This window comes from Neofelis nebulosa, chromosome 12 (genome assembly GCF_028018385.1).
Source record: "Neofelis nebulosa isolate mNeoNeb1 chromosome 12, mNeoNeb1.pri, whole genome shotgun sequence".
NCBI classification, from domain to species: Eukaryota; Metazoa; Chordata; class Mammalia; order Carnivora; family Felidae; genus Neofelis; species Neofelis nebulosa.
In genome coordinates, this window is record NC_080793.1 from 9,116,928 (window position 1) to 9,138,269 (window position 21,342).

The following is a 21,342-nucleotide window of genomic DNA, read 5'->3' on the forward strand; positions in this document are numbered from 1 at the left end:
TAAAGAGGAAAAATATAATGTTGCATCCGTTCATATTAAAGACCCCCCATTTAACGTGGAGTCACAGAACAAGGAGACAGAAACAACTTGGGAAACAAGCCTTCATTTCCTGGACCAGCCTGAGACAAGCCCCCCCCTCACAGTGACCCATCCTCTCCCTTACCAACAGCCAACTGCTTTTGTGGGTGTGCACACTTGCATCTGCAGTCCCAACACAAGCTGAGTTCCTCCTGCCACCCTGGGTGACCCTACTAGCTCCTGCCACCGAGGACATCTGAGTTTTAACATATTCCTTGTGCGATAACTCAAGTAACTTCCATAGGCAGTAAATTAACATCCCCTAAAAAAGCATTCTGCAAGCACGCTAACAATGGATGGAGAGAACATTATTCCAGCTCACATCTACTGGGTGCTCATGATGTGTGAACTCTATGCTGAGCCCCATTCCACATGATCACCTTGAAGCCTTTTAGGAACCATATGGAGGTAAGTACCATTGTGAAAAGTACGGGAGATGATTCATTTTCAGAAACATCAAATAAAAGCTGTGCTACTTAACAGCAGGATTATATTACAACCTACTGGACGTACGTATGAACCCCGCCCCACCCGGCCCACAGTGGAGTCCCAAACCCTTAGATACTTCCTTTCCTGGTTCTTCTTCCCCTCTCTGTTTCGCGAACTTACCTTCACGGGCTTTGCAATGAGCATGCGCCAAAGAACAAAGGAGGGACTGAGAGTCTCCGCATCCCTCAGGAAATGTACATTTGTTCCAATTAGACTACTTTTTGCTCACATGGGCATAGGCGATGTCTGGGTAAGGCTGTAACCTCTGTAGTATTCAGCCAATGAGGAATCAGGGGAGGAACTTGCATACTAGGAGATAAATTGTCTGCTGTAACTGCCCCAAGTGTGCCGGTCTGTCAGACACCCGCTCTGACAAGAACATTCATTGAAACCTTGCTTCACTGCATCCCTCCTTTGATTGGGTCAAATGGGCTTATTTCCCACATCATCACACTTCCTGTATCAATGAGGAAACAGAGGAGTGGTCACTTGACCAAAGCCACCAGGGTTTTGAGTGGTAGAGTTAGGACCCATAACCACATTGGCCTGACTCTAGAGTCTGCACTTTAAGCTCTGATGTCAGGAGATAAATCTCCTACAGAGAACATAATGGAGTCAAAAGCTCTGCAGAAAAACTGTGGGACAATTTGTCATTCTGGGTCTTCATTGCCTCTGCTCTCCTCCATAAGTGCATGTGAAACAAGCCTGGTTTATGCCTCCCCTTGGGGAAAAGATGTGGAATTGATCAGTGCAGGTGATCCAATGAAGAAAAGGTGCTCACAACGGTGCTGGGCTGGAAACTACCTTTGAGAAGGGCTTGTGTAAAAAAAAAAAAAGGGGGGGGGGGAGGAAACACTTGTGGACAAACCCATAACTCGGGGTTAACGGGGCCCATGAGGAGTATCCCTAGAACTCCTCGAGTTCTTTGTGACTTCAGAGCTGGTTTCTCAGACACCATGGCCGTCACCTTTACCACCCCACTGGCACCATTACCACTATACTAGAAACCAGAGAAAACAACTGAAGAGGTGCTCCTCAGTGCTCCAAAAGAACCACGAATAACATGTGAGCAGTCTGCAGGAACAGCTTTCTATCAGGCACCAGGCTAAACGTGCCACTGCATTATTTCACTGAATCTTCAACAAGAGTCCTAAGTTAGATAACACTGCAATCCCCATTTAACAAATCAGTAAACAAGACACAAACAGGAAGACATTTGCCCAAGGCCTTATGTGTGGAAGAGCCAGAATTTGAACCCAGGTCTGCCTGGCTCCAGAGCATGAATCTGCTTGGCCCCTTGACTTGAGGTCTTCTGTCACAGTCAGTTGCCTTCTGATCACCTTCTGTTTGCATGTGGCTCCTCCCCCAACCTTGAGCTCCTCAAAGGCAGGGACAGGACTCCTTCATCTCCACACATTTCCAGCATTCAGCAAAGGGTTTAGCCCAAAGCAGGAACCCAGCAAGTCTGGTGAGTGAATCCCCGCATAAAGGAAGTAAGGTCACCTCTCTTTTTAAGAAAATGGCCCTAAAAATGCCCCCAGGATGCCCCTCACAGACGCCAACCTGACCAACTGTCCACTTCCCCTGGTCAAAATGCACCACTACTCTGCTCCCTTGAGCCTGCTCCTCCACAGCCTCACCACAAGAGAAAGATGAGCAGCCATGCTCTGAGGAAAGTCAAGGTGGGCTTAACAAATATGAGCAGTTCATGTTTAGAGCTGTCCTTTTTTCTGCTTCCCTATCTTGTCCTGGAGCATCCGGAGCAAATAGTTCTTTCCGCTCCCATCTCTAAGACTCTTTGGACAAGTACCACCAGCCACACCCAAAGCCTACAGCTAGTATATGGCACAACACATGCCTGTCAGAGTCAGCACTCAAGTAGTTGGAAAGTGAAGGAACAGAGCCCAGAAACCGGGATTCACCAGAGAAATAATGACTTATCAATAAGAGCTTGCCAACATTCAGTTGGTCCAGAGGTACGTCCCAATGCCCACCAAGAGCCTACCCTGAAGACTCAGCAGCAAAGACAGCAGGAGGGTTTTCCTGTGCAGGGAGGAGCCACAGACATAAACCGATGCACGCTATAACACAGTGCGTGTTCTGATCAAGGCAGACACACAATGAAAGTCAAGGGAGTACAAACAGGAGCGGTCACTTGTGCCTAGAACAGAGTAGGTTTCACAAAGGTAGGGATATTTGACCTGGGAAGCCATTCCCAAATCACCCAGGGAGAAGTCACTACTTCCTGACTCCATGACCCCTCTACTGCTCGCCACCCCAACGTTGGGCCCACCATAACTGTTGGGTAATCAGTGACTTAGGTGTCTGTCTCCCTGCACAGTATGTGAGCATCCCAAGGGCAAGGACTCTGGGCACTGTCCACGGCTCAGTCTCAACTGCCCGGGAAATATCTGCTGACAAAAAACAAAAGAGGCTACTTCAGGTTATTAATAACATGGCAGCTACCCCTCCTTGAGCATCTACTAAGACCTGCTATCGCTGCAAGTACTTTGTATGCATGATCTCATGTCCTCCGCACAAAAACCTCAAAAGGCAGATTTTATTATCATCATCCATTTACAGATAGGAAGACTGAAATGCAGAAAGATTAGGTAAATTGTCCCAAGTCATACAGCCAGTGAGTGGCAGCTCAACTTTGAATCAAGGGCTGAATGGAAAGTCAGTTTTCATTCACTAACAAACAGATCCCTTTTCCTTTCTCTTTCTGCCGTCCACCTTGCATCCAGATATACGGACTGCCTGTAGTCTATTGTTCAATGGGACCAAAGCCATTTGTTTCCTAGAAAAGAACAAGGGATGTCTCTTGTTATTCTTCTAAACAATGACTGCTAACCATTACTGAGTAAACATCATGGGGAGGGCGGGGAGACATGGATAAAATTGTGCTTACAACATCAGTTGAAAACATTTATTAAGAAGGAACTGTGTGTACCAACTGGAACACAGTCCAATGTTGGAACAATTTCCAAAACAGATCAAGTGAATAAATGAAGGAGAAAGAGGATGTACAGACACCATTCTTTCTGTAAGAGAAAGGATATACAATAAACAAGAAAATGGTAATGGTGGTTGCCCCTAGGGAGAAGGACTGGCAGCTGGAGGCAAGAAAGACCCTTTATAATTTGTTCCCCTTTGAATGACTTGCCTTTTTTTAAAAGTTTATTCATTTATTTTGAGAGCAAGAGAGATGGGGGGGCGGTTGAGAGTGAGTGAGAAAGTGAGGGGGAGAGGGAGAGGGAGAGAAAGAGAGAGAGAGAGAGAGAGAGAGAGAGAGAGAGAGAGAGAGAGAGTCACAAGCAGACTCCACACTGTCAGTGCAAAGCCTGATGTGGGTCTTGAACTCACGAATTCCGTGAGATCATGACCTGAGCTGAAACCAAGAGTTGAACACTTTTTTTTTTAATGTTTATTTATTTTTGAGACAGAGAGAGACAGAGCATGAACGGGGGAGGGTCAGAGAGAGAGGGGGACACAGAATCCGCAGCAGGCTCCAGGCTCTGAGCTGTCAGCACAGAGCCCGACGCGGGGCTCAAACTTACAGACCATGAGATCATGACCTGAGCTGAAGTTGGACACATAATCGACAGAGCCACCCAGGCGCCCCCCAAGAGTTGAACACTTAACAGACTGAATCACCCAGGCACCCCATGAACTACCTGCCTTTAAAAAGAGAAGCCATGTGTGATATATTTTTTTTACTTCTTAAAAAAATAAGATTAAAAACACCATTTAAAAAAAATACTTTTTGCCAGGCTTCTTCCAAATGCTCGCGTACATACAACTGCAACTGTGAAGAAGTATGTATGCTTATGAACAAAAGCTGGGTGGACTTCATTTATGGTAAAACAGAACTGTGAAACAGCTTTGGTCTTTCATGCTGAGGTTCGCCAATTTCACTAACGTTGCAATAGGTTTTTGCAAATAAATCAATAGCATTTTGAAGACAGAGATACAACATACATATAAGCAGCAGGGACAACGTGCCACACCTTCTTCTTAAATCCCTTCATCTGTTCCTTCAACAAGTATTTAATGAGCACCTACTACGCACTAGGCAAAGTGTCAGATTTTTTTTTTCTTTTAAACAGGAGGTCATTAGTTTCTTCCCCCCTGCCTTTCAGGAAAACATGACAGCATGCTGATGAGAATGCCAGAGCAAGCACAACGCTTGATGTTCTCAGTCTCACACCATCCTCACTCAGCCTAGAAAATGGAGGTCTGGCAAAGAGATTTGTTCAAGGTTATACAAGAAGTGAAGGCCTCAGAATTACCAGTCCTGCTCTCTTTACATGCCTCATGCTATTCTGTTGTGTTGAAAGATGAGTAGGCAGGGAGGGGAGAAATGGACCCTAACACTGAATGCCTAATATATCAGGTGCTTTCACATACCTTGTCTCATTTATTCTTCATAACAACCTCTCAATGTGGACATGATTATCCTTGTTTCACAAATAAGGCAAACAAAGCTCTGAGAAGTTGAGAAACTGTTGTATAAGACTTCCAACCTGACCCACCTGACTTCCAAGCCAGAGCTTTCACCCTCCATACTGAAGAGGAAAATCAATTTAAAAAGGTAGACTGGGGCCATATCGCAAAGAGCTTCGGGTTCAATATTTTCTATTGATGAAGTTTCTCTCAACCCTGGGTATTGTCACTCCAATAATAACAAGCAAAGAGACGATCCCCTCATTATGCAATGCATGTTCTAACTTTTGTGTGCCACCAAGTTTGGGCTTTCCTTTTAACCCACAGAGCATGATGGTTATCCAGAGGGCAGCAATCTCTGAGAACCATTTACACAGTTTCTGCCAGGACAGAAAGGGAAAACTCACACATGCAAACTGCTAGACCCTCTGGGTGCCCGCCACACAAGCCCAGGCCCCAGTAAGGACCCATCCCTGAGACGCCATTCCCATGATGCCACTGGGCCACCACCACCCAGCTGAGAGGTAGCGAAATAGGCCAGCGCCACAGTGGTTGGCCTCCAAAAGTTCCATACCTCCTAAAGTAAAGAAAAATGCAGGCCAGTGCAGGAGAAGCCTCTTTCTCCTGCAATGCAGGGAGGAGAAATGACAGTGTGTTCAAACTGCTAGTGAGTAGAGGTACTGTGCACCAAAAAGTCACACACATGGGTTCCCTGCCATCTTCTGGATAGGAGGGAGCCCTCTCATCTTGATTTCTTCTCTCTGCCCCTGTAGGAAGCTATGAAATTCTCACATTCCTTTCTTTTTAGTGCCTTCCTTCTGGAACGTAGTAAAATCAGAGTTCCTACTTGGATGGGAAGGAAGAATTCCATAAGGCTCAAGCCTAAGCCTCATGATCCAGCTCAGAGTCCTCGCTGGGGTTGGGGTCTAAAGGTCAGCAAACAATTAAATGTTCCTCGGTTTCCACCTGCCATCGCTCCCTGCCACAGCTCCCTCAGTGGCCTTGATCCAAGACAGGACTGAGTCTTTTGGGCACTCTCTGCGATAAACCTCATCCCAAACTCAAACAAGAAAATGGTCTATTAGAAATACCTTTCTCTTTAAGCCCCTAGTCCGTGAATCCAACCTCCCTATCGGCGAAGAGGAAGGAGACTCATAACTTTAGCCCATAATTTGCTCAATAAGCATTTTTCCATCCTAGCCTCACAAGTCCCCTGGGAGGCACACAAGGCAGGTTGCGCGCTGCTATAGATGCTCGTTTTGCAGAGGAAGACACAAAGCTCAGAGAGGTGAAAGACTCTCCGGGGGTTACACAGAGGCAAACGCTTCTGAGCCCTCATTCCTGTTCTCCCCCCCTCACCAGGCTGCCATGTCAGTCTTTTGGGGACTGCCATTGGGAAGATCTGCAGCAGCATCTGGTACCAGGACCCTTCAAGCTTCACACTAACTACTCTTCCAGCAAGCAACATTTCTCAAACACATTTCTGATCTTCGAATGAATGCCAACCGCCGACCCCAATCGAGGCAGGCCCCCCTGCAACAGTACAGGGAAAGCCCCTGAGATCGTGAAAAACGACGCGCCCCACTTACCGCACAGCGTGTCATAGCCTAATAAACGGGGCGAGCTAAGATCCAAGTCAGCCTCAAGAGAAGCACAGGCAGGCCCGGCCAACCCCTCTGGCCCAGCGGCAACCCTCGAAGCCTCCAGAATATTCAGAAAGCCCAAAGCTCGCGCGCCCACCCAAACCCCACTACAACGGAGAGAGCTGCATTCCCTGCTCCGGAGACCACTCACCCTCCGCCAGCTCGTCACCTGAGGCACCGCTTCCGGACCTGCAACCGCTCGGTGCCCCGCCCCCCGCCCCTGCAGGTCTCCCTGGCCCCGCCCTTTGCACCTGTGGTTTTTTTCAGGCCCGGGCTCTCCAGCAGCTCAGACCTCACCTCGCAGCCCCCTCCCACTGCCTAATCTGTGGTCCCACCTTGCCCCGCCCCCACACCTGCAGCCCCCTCTTCCCCGCCCAACTGCCTCCACCAGCCCCGCCCCCAACACCTGCGGCCTGTCCCCACCTCCACCCCCACACCCACTGCCCTTCACACCAACCCCTCGCAGGACGAGCGCGCCTAAGGCCCCCCGCGCCCCTGAACCCTCCCAACACCACCCCTGCCCCCCGGCCCCGCCTCCCTCCCCGAGGCCCCTCCCCGGCCCAGCGGCCCCTCTGGGTCCCGCCCCCCGCACCTGCAGCTCCCTGCGGCCCGGCCCTCAGGGCCCCGCCCCGCCCCGCCCCGCCCCGCGGGCCGCTCCTCTCACCGCCCGCTCTCGCCGCCGCCGCTGCAGTCCCGGCCGGTCACCTTGACGCGGGCCGCAGTGGCTGCCGCCGCCTCCTCATGGCCCTGGGAGCGGCCCAGGCGGCAGCGGCGCCTTCGCTCGCAGGCCGGGGCCGGGCCGAGCCAGGCCGGGGCCGGGCCGGGCGCAGCTGGAGCGCGGGCCGACGCGGGAGCGGAGCCGGTGCCCAGCCGCAGTAGGAACCGTCCGCTCCTGGGCCTGAGCGGCGGGCCGTCCAACCAATCGGCGCGCGGCGCCCGACCAGCCCACCCAACCAGTTCGAGGTAGAGGCGGGGACACGCAAATCGGCCGGCTAGGAGCGCCAGTGCGCAGCCGCTGCAGCTTCGGTCCTCGCTGGCCTCGGCCTCAGTTCCAGCCTGAGGACGCCCTCTCAGCCTGTAAGGATGCTTTCCGCGGTCTGCACACCCCTCTCAGTGCCCTGCCACGCCCATTTTCTTCCTAGAAATAGCAGTGCATCTTATTCCCCGTACATCCTTCCAGGCCTCCTCCAATCTCCCCTTGAAGTCCCTACCTAGGATTTATCGTTTTGAACAACAACAACAACAACAAAAAATGGTTTTGTGAGAGACATCACCTCAATGCTCATTCTATTCAACTCAGAGGTAGGCAGAGAACACAGAACGCCAGAGCCAGAGGAAACCTCAGAGAGCTGGGGGTCCAACGCATTTACTTTACAGCTGGGAAAATTAGGCCCCAAGAGGTGAAGGGACTTGCCCAAAACCACACAATTGCAAAACGGGGAAATGAGCCTGCCCCTTCTCTCCCTGCTCCCACATCCTTTACTCTGTGCCAGACACGAAGAGGTAGGCAGGGAGGTCAAGTCATTTGATTACAGTCGCAGAGGTAACAAGTTGCAAACACAGTCGAAGTCAGGTCTGTGACCCCCTAGAAGTCCAGAACCACAGTAAGGAGCCCCGACATCCTCCCTTACTCCCATTGATTCTCGGGCACAAAGACATGTAGAACGTCATTTTGACAATTTTCAAATTCATTTAGAAGTTACGTCCGAGTAAGGAAAGATTTGGTTCTTGTGTTTCCCAAAACTTACAGAGGAAAAAAAGAAACGATCAAACAGAAAGAAAGTCAGTAGAAGTTAAACCAGTTCTAAGTTTTCAGGGACCTCAGAGGGAAGTTTCAGCCATTTTGCATTAAGAAAATCATCATCATCAAAGAAGATACCTTATTTTACTTAAGGAGAGCAAAAGACAATGTAATGCAATAGTTCTGCTCAAAGCCCCTGGATTCAGAAATGCACAGGGTTGTGGTTGAGTACAAAAGCTGGAGAGACAGATTGCCTGAGTCCAAACTCAGCAAGCTGTGTGCAGGTAAGCAAGTTACTTATCGTCACTGTAGCTCAGTTTCTTTGTTGAAAAATGAGTATGCTGAAAACAGCCTGTTCAGAAAGACTGTTGGGAGGATTAAATGAGATGATATGTGTAAGAGAGCCTAGTACCTAACAGGAGCTCAATAAACATTAGCTATTGTTATTGCTACCTGTGTGGTGTAGGGCAAACATGGAAAGAGTTTGGGACAGTGCTTGCAATATATGCTTGCCAAATGGCATCTATTAATTTCTTCTTATGTCTATTATTTTTGAGAGAGAGAGACCATGCAAGCAGGGAGGGGTAGGGAGAGAGGGAGACACAGAATCAGAAGCAGGCTCTGGGCCCTGAGCTGTCAGCACAGAGCCCGATGTGGGGCTGGAACTCAACAAGCCGTGAGATCATGACCTGAGCCGAAGCCGGATGCCCAACCAACTGAGCCACGCACATGCCCCGTAAACCCAATTTTGAAATGAGAAAGGATCTCAAGAGATAGTTCTCCAAATAAGGTATACAAATGGCTAATGAGTACATGAAAAGATGTTCAATATCATCAGCCATCGGAGAAATGCAAATCAAAACCACCATGAGATACCACCTCACACTCATTAGGCTAGCTATAACACATACAATGGACAATTATGAAAGTTGGTGAGGAGATGGAGAAATTGGAACCCTCATACACTGCTGGTAGGCATGTAAAGTGGTGCAGCCACTTTGGAAAACAGTCTGGCAGCACCTTAAAAGGCTAACCTTGGAGTTACCGTATGACCCAGCAATTCCATGCTTAGACACATACCCAAATGAAAACATACATCCATACAAAAACTTGTACATAGATGTTCATATCAATATTATTCATAATGTCCAAGAAGTGGAAATACCCCAATGTGTATCAACTGATGAATGGGTAAATAAGATGTGGCATATCCATACAAAGGGCTATAAAGAGAAACAAAGTACTGATTCATGCCACAACATGGATGAACCTTGACAACATGACAAGTGAAAGAAGGCAGATCACATATGATTCCATTTATATGAAATGTCCAGCACAGGCAAATCTATAGAGACAGAGTAGATTAGTGGTTGTCTAGGGCTGGGGGGATGGAAGAGTTGGGGGGTACTGGCTAAGGCATGTGGAGTTTCCTTTTAAGATGATGAAAATGTTCTAAAACTGTGGGGATGGTTGCACAACTCTGTGAATATGCCACAAGCCGTTGCATTGTACATTTTTAATTATATAGTGTATGGATTGCATCTCAATAAAGCTGTTTTAAAAAGTTGTCGTAACGTCAGATCAGTCATGTCACGCCCATGCTCAAACACCGTGTAACAGGATATGGAGAGGATCTCAGCTGCATTCACTGGTGTCTGCATTGCCTACTGTCTCATGTGTGATGCACTGGTGGAGTGCTTGCAGCATTTCATGTGTTTGAGTCACTCAATGAAGGGACAGAACTTTTGAACCACAGGAGGAAAGGAGGGTTGGAGAAGTCACCAAGGGGCAATCTCCCAGGCCAGCTGCCTCTCTGGGTAGACTTGTACTTCATGGAGAGCCAAGCTTTGAAACAGTCCAAGGAGCTGCTTTCATTAAAAATGCTGATCAACAGAGAAGCTGTGATAAACAGACTCTAGGGTGGCCCCCACAACCTGCACCTCCTGATGCCCTTGGCCTATGTGATCCCCTTCCCTGAGTGTAGGCAGGATCTGACTTGCTTCTGACCAGAAGAAGGCAAAGGTTTTAGGATGGATGTTATGTTGCATAAGATTATAACCCATCTTGCTAAGAGACTCTCTCCTGCTGCCCTTGAAGACACAAACTGTTGTAAGTTGCTCTATGGAGAAAACCACTTAGCAAGGAACTGAGGGCAACCGCCACCCAGCAGCCAGCAAGAAACTGGGACCCTCAGTCCAGCAACCTGCAAGGAACCGAATGATACTGATAATCACATGAGCTCGAAAGCACACCCTTCCCTTATCAAGCCTCAGATGAGAGTGCAGCCTGGCCAACACCTTGATTACAGCCTTGTGAGACCCTGATGCAAGGGGCCCAGCTAAGCTGAGCCTGATTCCTGACCCACAGAAATTCTGAGATAATAAATGAGTGTTGTTTTAAGCTGTTCCATTTGTGATAAAATTGCTATGCAGGAATGTATAACTAATACAGCGGCTCAGCCCACCCTGTCCCGGTGCCCAAGAGGCAGCTTCTGTGCAGAAGCCATCAGTGTGCCCCAGTACAAGGAGGATTCTGGAATGCAGAACTCCTCCAGATGCTGGGGGCTTATGTCTTTGGGGGTATCAGGAGGCAGAGGATAGGATCTGGAAAAGAGCACCATCCTTGGGGTACAGATAGCAGTGGCAATGGTGAGATGCCCCCAAGGGGAAGCAGCCATCAATATGGGCAATAGAGGGAGACTGGAAGAACGGGAGTTGAGAATAAAGTTTTCATTTTGGTCAGTTCTAGAAAATAATGACTGCTTTGCCACTTCACAGCTATGTGGCCTTAGACAAGTTTTCTCATGTATGAGAAGGTAATAATATTTAGAGTACCTACCTTGTAGGGTTCTCCTGAGGAAAAGTGGTTTAATCCTCTAGTGGCCACGAGAATGCAGACCTCTGACTATCAGGAGCTTATGTAATCAAGGGCCCAGCTGCTGCGTTATGAAACCCAACAAAGCATTTGCACTAAGACAACACTATGTATGGGCTGCACCCAATGACGGACCAGTGCAGGGATTCTAATGCATGCCTGCCCCTGGGTGACAATGATAGTCCTCTGATGGTCATCTTTGGCTCAAGGACTCCTCAGCAGCCTTGCTGAACCTCCTTTAGATTGCATGGTAGTACAGGATGCTTCCACACACTTCCTTCCCTTTCTCCTTCCCTTGGGGTCAGGTTTGCATCACAGTCTCATGGCTCTCGCAGCCTTCCTGAGCTCCTTACTAAAATCACTGCATGCTGGATCCTGTATGGCATCTGCTTCCCAATGAATCCGGACTGGCACAAGAAGTACCAGGAGTGGTCAGGGAAGACAGGTGGTAAGATGCAGATTTAGGATGGGCTTACCCACTGCCTAGCAGGCAGAGGATGCCCTCCTGAGGAAACACAGATAGTCCTTGGAACGAGATAATGGCTCAAATGCTGAAGGTTTCATTGTTGGTGACCTGGGAAGATATCTCTGTGGAGGAGATTACTGTGGTAGGTGCTGTGATCCCAGCGTGTAAAATATATGGGGAGAGGGGTGCCTACCTGACTTAGTCGGTAAAGCATGCAACTCTTGATCTAGGGGTCATAAGTTCAAGCCCCATATTCATTAAGAGTCCGATTTTGGCTCAGATCATGATCTCACGGTTTGTGAGTTCAAGCCCTGCATCGGGCACTGTACTGACAGCTCGGAGCCTGGAGCCTACTTCAGGTTCTGTGCCTCCTTCTCTGCCCTTACCCCCACTTGTGCTCTCTTTCTCAAAAATAAACATTAAAAATTTTTTCAAATAAAGATTTTAAAAAAAATAAAAAAGTTTTTTTAGGGGTGCCTGGGTGACTCCATCGGTTGTGTCCAACTCTTGATCTTGGCTCAGGTCATGATCTCAGGGTCATGAGTTCAAGCCCTGCATTGGGCTCCACGCTACGCATGGAGCCTACTTAAAATAAATAAATAAACAAATAAAGTGGTTTTTAAAATAAAATATATGGGGAGAACAATGTCTACAAAGACAGGAAGTTAGTTGGTTACACCTAAGCTGTATTACAGAAGGATAATGAGAGACTGAGTGCTATTAAGGAGCAGTTAATGGCTAAGAAGAGCTGAGGAACTCTGGAAGCAGCTTACAAAGAGACCCTCATCACATATGGTAGTGGAAAACAGACACTTTAATGGCAGGCTGAAGATCTAATTGTTAGAGTCTAGAGCTCCAGAGATGTTTGTAGTTCTTGGTTCCCACAGCCAAGGTGAGTGTTGGACGAAGGTCAGGGCCCCCCGGTAGGGAAAACCTAGGATCCTAAAAGGTGGGACAGGGATATCTGGATGTACGTCCCTGAGGATATTGACTCTGCAACGTGCATCCCAGGGCCTTCTGAGCTTGCCAAGCTAGAACACCTTTCCTTAGTGAGAGCAAGAGCCACCACTGTGCTATCAGGTGCTACAGAAGCCCTTCCCCACAGACGACAGGTGCCCCCACCTCCTCTCCAGGCTGCCAGGCTGGGCAGTTAGGGTTAAATCCCAGCATAATCTGGCTCAGGAATGCACCAGACCTGATAAGGGGAAAAATAGACTATATACTTAAAGAATGCAAGAATTAGCCATCATGTGCTGGAAGAAGACAGGGGAGTTCCCCTAAGGTTGGATTTTGTGGGTGCTTGATCAAGGAAGCTGGAATGCAAGTCTAGACAGGCAAGAATTCATCAACTCAGGAACATGTTCTTAGGACACTTTCTTTAACATCCTAGCAAGGACCCCAGCTACTGGAGTGGCTCTTAGAAGCCTGAGGAAAACAATGGCCAATTCTCAGTGACATAGAAATATCTGAATTGCCCCAGTGGATGGTAGAAGGGGGCATGGTGACATGGACATAGAGTTACCCTATTAAATGGTTTCTGTATTTGGAAATTAGCCTCTTGCTAAAATTTATTTGTAATCCCAAAATAAATACAGCACTTTCGAGATCACTCACAGACACATACAAAATTTTAGTCACCTGATGTGCACGTTCCCAACAGAGGTCAAAGCAAGCAGACATTCTACCTTCATGTTCAATGCTCCCACGGTACACAAGTGTCCTTCCTGAAGCCTATCTAGCACCCTGTTTTTCATTTTTGTGCTTCTTTTGGTGATTTAACTGTTTAAAATTATCCCTGGGCATAATGCTGAAGTGCTGGATAGTGTTCCTAAGCACAAAAAGGCTGTGATGGGACTGAATGAGAAAGTGCATGTGTTAAATAAACATTTCAGGCATGAGTTATAGTGCTGTTGGTCATGAGTTCAATGTTCACTAATCAACAATACAGTTGATCCTTGAACTAATGTTCAATGTTCAACTAATCAACAATACAGTTGATCCTTGTAAAACATGCATTTGCACTGTACACATCGACTTATACATGGGGAAGGGCAGAGAGAGAGGGAGAGAGAGAATCCTAAGCAGGCTCTGCTTTATCAGCGCAGAGCCTGATGCAGGGCTTGAAATCACAAACTGTGAGATCATGACCTGAGCAAAATCAAGAGTTAGATGCTTCATCAGCTGAGCCACCCAGGCACCCCAATATGGCAGCATTCTAATTCTATACTTTAGTTTTTACCTTTAGCAACCATAAGTCAGTAGATTCAGCCCCACTTTCCCTGTGTTCCAAAGTCAGGTTTTTAGTTGGTCAAGGCTGAGGGCTGGCTCCAGACCCAGTGAAGTCACCAGGGCAATCTATCCTGAGAGCCAACTAACTGGTTGACCTTCCCCTGATACAAGCCTCACTCTCTGCAGTGATATTCTTTATGAAAAAGCCATTTCAACGTTGGCATTTTCTATAGTAGACACTCCATAAATATTCATTGAATTGAGTTCTACTGCCTCCCCATGGACACAGGGGAAAATCTGAATTTCTTAATAAGAAATAAAATATACCTCAACATCTGTCTCCAGTCACCCTATCCACCCTCATCTCCTATTTACTAGGATTTACAAAGCATTTACTATGTTTCATCTCATGAAATACATGATTGCATTCAATAAATACAGATGTGCATAGGTGTCATAGAGGCCATTATGTATAAATTATTATATAATGTGACATCTATCATATGTTGTATGTACATGCATACAATTTAACCTAAATAGTCTCACACAACCTATGTCCTCTGTAAGTTGTTTTTCCACACTCAACAATATGTCATGGACATGTCTCCATGACATAAAGGTTTATTTACCCATTTATATCACCATTTTAAATGACTCCCTACCATAGCATTGTAGGAATGTACCAGATTTACCAATGAACATTAAAGTGGCTTCCAATTTTTCAATATTATAACCAGCACTAGAATGAGTAAATTTATACATCTTGTTAGATCATTACTTATTATATTGTCTTATTAAGTTAAATTCTTAAAAGTGGTATTGCTGTATCAAAGGGAATGCATATTTAAAAATTTTGAAACATGGTACCAATCTACCTTCCAGAGATGCTACATGGACTTATATTTCCAACATCAGGGTATGTCTTCTCATTTCCCACCCCCACCCCCAATCAATGCTGGGTATTACCCCTGAATAAGTAGGAAAATGGTCCCTCATTATTGTTTTGATTGCTTTCTACAGAGGTAAAACATCTTTACTATGAACTTACTAGACTTGAGTATATATTCTTCTGTGGACTGTTTCTTTAGGTCATTTCCCTTTCTAAAATTGGACTCTTCAGGGCTCCTGGGTGGCTCAGTCAGTTGAGTGTCCAAGCCTTGATGTCAGGTCAGGTCATGATCTCATGGTTTGTGAGTTCAAGCCCCTCATTGGGCTCTGTGCTCACAGCGCAGAGCCTGCTTGGGATTCTCTCTCTCTCTCTCTCTCTCTCTCTCTCTCTCTCTCTCTCCCTCTCTCTCTCTCTCTCTCTCTCTCCCCTTCTCTGTCCCTTCCCCACTCGTGCTGTCTCTGTCTCTCTCAAAATAAATGAGTAAAACTTTAAAATTAAAAAATAAAATAAAATTGGACTCTTCGTCCTTTTTCAATGAATTTTAATGTTTGTTTTTGGGAGAGAGACACACACAGAATGTGAACGATGGAGGGGCAAGGATAGAGGGAGACACAGAATCCAAAGCAGGCTCCAGGTTCCAAGTTATCACCACAGAGCCCGATGGGGTGCTCAAACGCACGAACTTTGAGATCATGACCTGAGTTGAAGTTGGATGTTCAACAGACTGAACCACCCAGGCACCCCTAAATTAATTTTAAAAGTTCTTGCTCTATAGGGGAGCCTGGGTGGCTCGGTCAGCTGAGCATCCAACTCTTGATTTAGGCTTGGGTCATTATCTCATGGTTCATGAGACTGAATCCCACGTAGGGCTATGCTGACAATGCAGACTCTGCTTAGGATTCTCTCTCCCTCTCTCTCTTGCTGCCCCTCCCATGCCTGTGTGCTCTCTCTCCCTCTCTTAAAGTAAATAAACTTTAAAAAATAAATTGTTGCTCAATATATTGCCAAGGTTTACTTCTAAACTTGTAGCAGTTTTGGTGGTGTTCTTGTTGCTTTCAGTAAACATGTTTTACATCATGTATAGTCAAATCTATTGCTTCCATTTCTTATCCTTAAAAAGATCTTCCCCGGTGCAAAAGCAAGTAAGTCATCACCTCCTTTTTAAAAAGACTAGTTCCTTCATGGTTTCATTTTTCTACTATTAACTATTTCATTCTCCTGAATTTTGTTTCTGGTCTGGCCTCTTCTTCACTTAGCTGGGCCTCCTCCCTCAGATTGGGTCTCTGTTGGTCTCTCCTCCCTTCAGCAGGATATAGATTCTTAAGGGATCTCAAAATGAGTGTCAGGCAATATTAGCCCTAAGCCTGAGGTCTCCACTTGCAGGATGTCCACTGGTTCCAGCCAAGGAAATGGAATTTATACCCAGTGGAGGACTAGTAGCCCTTCTTTTGTTTCATCTTTTTTTAGTGTTGGGGCGCCTGGGTGGCTCAGTTGGTTAAGCCATCTGACTTCAGCTCAGGTCATGATCTCACGGTTCATGGGTTTGAGCCCCACATCAGGCTCTGTGCTGACAGCTTGGAGACTGGCACCTGGTGCGGATTCTGTGTCTCCCTCTCTCTCTCAAGCAGGGGGAGGGGCAGAGAGAGAGGGAGACAGAGAATCCGAAGCAGGCCTAGCATTGTCAGTGCAGAGCCTGACATCGGGCACAAACCATGAGATCATGACCTGAGCCAAAGTCAGTTGCTCAACCGACTGAGCCACCCAGGTGCTCCAGACTAGTAGCACTGCAATGCTTTTCCACGGTGCACCAGGGCTGGCAAAGGCTCATAATAATGTAATTCCTTCAGGAGACAGCAGGAGGGAGTGGTGTCCTGGGATCACGGTCAGACCATCTGAAGTTTGCCATTCAGAACCTGCCAGAATGGCTGTCTTAGTGCCCAGGACAAATCCCAGGTGTAGAATACCCTGTCTCTGGGTCCTCTATCCTCAGAGAGCACTCAGGGTTACCAGGCCATGTCATTGGCTCTTTAGGGGGAGTCAATGAGGCTACAAGCCTCAGTTACCCACACAGAGCCCAATTCTTTCCATCTGAGCTTAGACCATCATACCCAGATAGCACCTGACACTTTATAAAGGGGAATATTTCCACAAGTAACATTGTAGGCAGAGAGGTGCTGGGTTGACCTTCAGGTGGAAGAAGTCGCCAGTACTCACAGGGTCTGCAGCTGCTCATCCCGAAAGTGGGGCCTTTCAACCAGAGCCTGGTGGCAGGAGGTTCCTACAGGCCACCCTGGGGAAAGGGGGACCAAGCAGCGGAGGAAAAGGACGGACTAGTAGTTTAGTGATCGAACTCCAGATGTCATTCCCATCTCACCACCAGCTTGGCCGGGGGCTGGCAGGCAAGTAGGGGTGAGCAAGGCCGGAGCATGGGGAGGCAGTTGTGTTGAAAAAGGCAAAGAGGAAGTGAGATGAAACCAGCAAACGCCCCCACTGCCTTCCCTCTACAATACACGCAAGGCGGGCATCCCTTTGCTCAACGGAGTCAGTGCCAGCGGCCCGTGAGGTCAAGAAAGCCAGAGCACCCTGGAGAGCAGGACAAGAGAGAATCGGGGGCCACTGGGAGAAAAGCTCTCCAAGGGAATGTTCCAGGAAGCCTCAGGAAATCCACATGCAAGAATCCATTCTCAGAGCCCAGATTTCCCAAACTGAAGGTGGCTTTTGACGCTCACATTAGTATTTGGAGAAGTGGAAAGAGTGAAGCTTCAGAGGGGGTAAAAAAAATAACAACAAAATCCGCTGAAAACAGCTCCAGGGATCCGGATGTGCAATGAATAGAATGCCTGGCAGAGACAGGCTAGTTAGAAGAAGTCACACGAAAGTAATGTGTTTGCCAAAGAAGTGTTCTTCCAAGTTGTGGATTCCACCACCTCAGTTCCAACAAAATTCTGTAAGAAACACGTCTCATAGTAATATTTGTGAAAGCTATGAAGTGGAGGGAGGTGGGCAGGCAGAAAAGGGAAGAATGTTCCCTTGGCCTAGACTTCAGATGATATGAAACGTTAGGGTTCGGGAGTGAACGGTCAAGAAAGAATTTTTGAGACACCTTCGGTGCAAGAAGGGTGGTTTTATTAAAGCACAGGGACAGGACCCATGAGCAGAAAGAGCTGCACCGGGGTTGTAAGGAGCGACTGATTATATACCTCTAAGTTGGGGAAGGGGTTAGGCTAGCGTAAGTCTCTAAGGAATTTGGAAGCAATATTTCCAGGACCTTGAGGGGCTAGCTGTTGTTAGGGTAAGGTCATTTACTACTGTCTAGTAAAACCTTACCCATGAGACCCTTCAGATGTGTATCAGTGGGCCCTATGTTTGGAGGATGATTGCTAACATATATCTTGGCGGGGGTGGGGTGTGTGTGTAGAGATAAAGGAAGTTTCCAAAGGGATTTTCATATGTTAAAATAGACTTACAGGATCCTGAAGATCAGGCTAATGTCAAGTTAAGGCTGCCTTTTGCCTTAAGCAAAGTATTAACATTTGAAGTGGCTAAGCTCCTTGAGCAAGGTCACTCTGCCCGTCCCAAGTACAGGTCAAGAGGCTGTAGTTCAATTTCTTTCTAAATTTCTTTTGCCTTCGTTCTCCACATCATAGAGAACATAGCCCATGACATATTTAGCCTAGAGAAGCCCAGAGACGGCTGGGAGACCGTAATGTTCTCACTGAATATTTCAAGCATGTGTGGTCCTGGGGAGTGGAAGGAGGGCCAAGGGTCCAACTCCAAGGAAGCAAACTTTATGCTCAGGATAAGGACATTATCATGGAAAGCTATCAAAGATGCAGAGTCTCCGGAGAGGTAGCCAATTTCCACAAGCAAGTAGCAACTGGAGATTACTTAGATGGACGACTACTACTGTAGGACTTCCGGTATTGGGAGATGGGGAGCAAGCAGTCTGGGCAGAGCCTTCCCACTTATGAGAGTGTAAGGGTCGTTCCCTGCCAAGTTGAGGAGTTCGGGGAAGGAGGCGGAATTCAAAAAATGAGTTCCCCTCTGATTTGCACATTTCAAAGAAACACACACACACACACACACACACACACACACACACACGGCACCTGAAGGTGGTATGAGCCAATTGGCAGGATCCATTCTAGCTTGGAGGCTTGGGCCATACACAGCCACTACTGGGGCCCAGAGGAGTACAGGGAAGAACAGGGCAAATCTTGTGTTGGGACACAAAGAAGTGCCCAAGGGCTGATCAGAGTGCCAAGACCAAGGCCAAAAGGGATGAAGAAATGTTCCGAGTGCCAGGACCTCACTGCCCTGGCAGCAAAGCTTGAGGTGGGCTTGTGACACAGTCATGGGGGTGGGGGGATGGAGCGGAGGCACCACAACCGCCAGCAACACCTAGCCAGCCAGGACAGATGGGAATGTCACTGTCCCCTAGAGGCTCCGTCAGACTGATTAGGTCCAAGCTCCATTAGGTCAGATGCAGGAACAAAAGAAAGCCCTAGTAAGCAACCTCTTTTGAAGATGAAGGGCAGGGGACCTATTTGTTGTCTCAGATGGGACAGGAACGGGATGCAGCTCTGCCCAAGTCGGCCGTGTGGGTGAGTGCATTATAATCCACCATTAATGTAGACGATTCTCCTCCCACCCCCTCTAGAGTGATAGTACGTTCTCGACCACCACCGACAGCTAGGTCAGCAGGCTTCACGATACACCTTCCGCCAAGCAGTGGACAGCAATCCCCCAGTGAGGGCTCCCGGTGAGGGTTCCAGGGCATGACCCCAAGTTGATGTGTTCTGCACGTTTCCTTCCAGGTGGCCTCTTTCTGCTATTTGTGTTCTGAAAAGTTTTGAGCTGTATTTGCTGACAAAAGTTATGCAAGTTAGGTCTGTTGTGAAAAACAAAAGGAAAACATCACAGGACGTTAAACATAAAAGTCATTCAGGCATGAGGGGCTTTCAAGGAAATGGCCCAGGAAACAGGGATGAAAATCAGCCAAGCAATTAGGGATTGTTGGTTGTCCTTTGACATTATAAAGGACATCATAAACTTTATAATGAAGCCAGAAGGGTTCAGCCAGTTGTATGAATTACAATAGGAAGAAACCAAAGGATCGTGCCTTCAGGACAAATGAAAAGAGCCAGCTGCTGGCGGTGGCCTTTGTCAGCAAAGCAGCTCAACACAGTCTACACATCCCTGCTCCAACTCTGTGGATCTGCTTCAAATGGTGCTCCCATTTCAAGAACCACATCCCCTCGGGATATTCCTCTAGCCCTGTCAGAGAGGCTGGCCCCAGACTCTGGACTTGGGCTGCCTTTCCAGCCTTAAAGAGAAAGCAAATCTATCGGAAGCCATTGCCTCACAAATTATCTGAGCCACGAGAGTCCAGCTCCATCTTACGGATAAACCGGGACGAAAGAGGGTGAGGCACCTGCTTACTGTCATGGTCAGGCACAGGCATGGCTAGAAGTCAGACCTGAAGTCGATGCACGTTCCCCATTGAGCCCTTGATTGCCTCGGGAGTCCCCCCCCCCCCCCCCCAAGCTGGCACGTGAAGCTAGTCCCTAGTCCCTACGCAGAGCTCTCACACCGGGGTCCATCTCGTTGCCCTCCATCTCATTGCCCACTTCGCTGAACAGGAGCCCTGTTGAGAGGGGAGGCCCTGTTTTACAGCGAGGAGCAAGGAACGAGTCAGCTCCAGCAGACTAGGAGCCAAGTTTAATCCCTGCCTGTTTCCCAGCCGTGCTGCCCTCCCTGCTCGAACCTCCCAGAACACAGGCACTTATTTGCTCATTCGTTCAACCCTTATTGCTGCAGTGCCAGGTCCTGGATCCCTGCTGTCATGAAGCTGACATCATAGGCCAGAGGGAGAGACATTAAGTGAACACATCAGTATACAATTATCAGTTAAAATACGCGCTGATGATGTTAAGTGATGAATCACTCCTAGAACCAGTATTATACTATATGCTAACTAACTAGAATGTAAATAAACGATGGACACGCGCGCGCACGAGAAATACATACTCTGAAGGGCAGGAGGAAGTGGGAAGGGGCCTGACCGTAGGAAGGGTTCCCTGACGGAAGGAGGCCTGAGCTGCAATCTGAGGACGAGTTAACTGGCTGGCAGGGAGAAGACGACTGGAGGCAGCGGAAACCACGCGTACGGCTCCACGCTCTGCGGCGGGAGCGAACACGGCACATCCCGGGGAGCCGAAGGGGTGCTTCCGCAGGCACGTGGGCACAGGAGTCACCAGCGATTCGTTCTAGGGGAGACCGGGCGCACACAGCGGCCCCCGACAATCAGTCTTCACCACACGGGAGAGAGGTATATAGAAATACACCTACTTCTTTCTCCTCTTCGCAGCACCGCGGTGGCACAAGAGCTTCTTGTGAAATCCCAACCTCTCGAAAGCAGCGGTTACAGAAATTATGCCACGGCAGACGTCGGCAGAGCCAGCGGGACTCTCGGAGGCCGGAGGGG

The 21,342-nt window shown here is 48.0% G+C and overlaps 1 protein-coding gene across 11 annotated transcripts in view; it reads right to left on the reverse strand.

Annotated features, from left to right (window-relative positions):
• The window catches only part of RALGPS1 (Ral GEF with PH domain and SH3 binding motif 1), a 315,600-nt gene that overhangs the window by 267,213 nt on the left and 27,045 nt on the right, over positions 1–21,342 (reverse strand). For 4 of the 11 annotated variants that reach the window (XM_058694078.1, XM_058694082.1, XM_058694080.1 and 1 more), the window contains exon 1: positions 7,321–7,550. The exons of 1 other annotated variant lie outside the window; for it this stretch is intronic. The gene's annotated coding sequence lies outside the window, so the exon portion shown is untranslated. Of the gene's footprint in view, positions 1–6,602; positions 6,718–6,807; positions 6,864–7,320; positions 7,552–21,342 lie in introns of those variants that run through there. 6 more of the 11 variants (XM_058694084.1, XM_058694083.1, XM_058694081.1 and 3 more) reach the window with 5 other exon arrangements.